We start from the raw sequence: 1,984 nt of genomic DNA, 5'->3' as shown, positions 1-1,984 counted from the left end.
CGGCGACACGTCTCCTCGACAACGACGACTCGCTCCTCAGCCTCCGTATCACTGCATGGCTTCTCATCCTCCTCATCCTCATCCTCCTCCTCCTCAGCCTCCTTCTCATCCTCCTCCTGGGTGAAACTCTCGAACATGCGCACGCGGTCCTTCACCGAGCTGCTCATCTCTTCCTCAGCCTCCGCATCTTCTGGCTTCACTTCTGCAGCTTCCTTTGCAGCTTCCTCTGCAGCCTCCTCTTCCTCGTGCGGTTTCATCGCATCTTCCTTCTCCTCCTCCTCCTCGTCCGACGTCATCACCGCATCCTCCTCCTCCTCTTCTGGCTCCTCCTCCTTCTCCTCCTCTTCTGCCTTCTCCTTCATCTCTTTTTCCTCCTCCTCCTCTCTTGGCTTCTCCTCCGCCTCCTCCTCCTCCTCTCTGGCGTCCGCCTGCGACGACAGCGCCTCCTGCAGCTTCGCCATCACCTCGGGCTTCGTCCTCCCTCCTCCTCCTCCGTCCTCCGCGGCGGCGGCGTCGTTGCCGGGGGCGACGAGCGGCGGCGGCGGGTCCGCGTACTCGCGCGCGACGGGCAGGCCGGGCGACACCATGACGGGCACGGTGCTCGCCGTGACGACGTTGAGGCAGCGCGACGTCTCGCTCGACACCAGCGCCACGCTGTGAGCGGCGTCTCGCAGCGACAGCATGCTCTGCTCGCGCTCGTAACCCTCGTCCTCCTCCGACGACGACGACGTGGCCGGCGGCGCCCCCTGCCGGTCGGTCGGCGGCGGCGCGGCGGCGACGGTGACCTCCTCGGCCGCGTGCAAGGTCGCGACCCCGGACGACGACGACCTCTCCGCGTCGAAGCTCGTCTCGCGGAACTGCGACCTTTCCGTGACCTCTGACTTTTCGGTGACCGCTGTTGTGTTTGCACCACCGGCGAACGTCCCGGGAGACAGCGGCGCCCTCTGTCAACTGTTCAGTTAACTTCATAAATTTAATAATAAATTTTTTGTAATCATATTGTTTTGACTTTTATTGCTTTTTCATCGGATAATTAATTATAATGATAATTATGGTAATAACAATTAGTAATTGACTACGATGATAACAATGATCACGAAAATTGCTGACTTCTGCGAAGCGCGCGGGGGCGAAACAACGGAACGTCTCCCGGGCGCATCGCGTGGGGGCGTCTGCTGTAAGACTGTTCTCGTGTTCTCGGCGAAAAACCTGCGCGGTGTCGCCAGGTGGCGCTGGTCGTCGGGCACGGCGCGATGTGATTGGACGCGAGCAGAGCAGAGCGATGGCGGCGGCGGCGGCGGCGGAGGAGAAAAATGGCGCACACACGCTGTATATAGCGAGAGAGAGAGAGTGTGTCACGCGACGGACACGCACACGCACACGCACGCACACGGCACACGCCTACTCACCGATTGGACGAGCCTGCTTCTGCTGCCATTGATCCGACGACGCGAGCTTGTCCGCGACCTCCTCCTCTGTCATGTCCTCGTCACCTGACAGATGGCAGCACGTGTCGTTAGCAACGGGTTGAACGACGCAGAGACAGCGATTCGATTTTTTTTCCGTTTCAATTTTATTCCGTTTTTTCTCCACCAGGGGGCGACGACAACAAAGGGGCGTCGACTACTCTATTAGTTTTTTTACGGGAGAGAGCGGAGGGGTGGGTTAACAGTGATTACATTAAATAATAAATACTAATTGAGAAAATATTACACGTTTATGGAGAAGCTAACACTTAAGACACTTTAGTGTGAAAGAGCACTCGTCGAAAAAACACACGGTTGGTGTGGGAGCGACGGAAAAATACAAAAAACACGTGACACCGAAAAACATTTAAAGGGAGACTTCAGAAATCAACGACGTCAGACAAATCGACGACCGGCGAATAAAAAATCCGCGCCGGCGCCCTCTATACTGGGTGGCGCCATCTATCCGGGCGGCGGCGGCCGTTGCCGCGGTTACCTGCGACGACGGTGCGAGTCGT

Source organism: Priapulus caudatus, unplaced genomic scaffold (assembly GCF_000485595.1).
Source record: "Priapulus caudatus unplaced genomic scaffold, Priapulus_caudatus-5.0.1 Scaffold1067, whole genome shotgun sequence".
Classification (NCBI taxonomy): domain Eukaryota; kingdom Metazoa; phylum Priapulida; class Priapulimorpha; order Priapulimorphida; family Priapulidae; genus Priapulus; species Priapulus caudatus.
Note: the sequence above shows the minus strand (reverse complement) of the source record.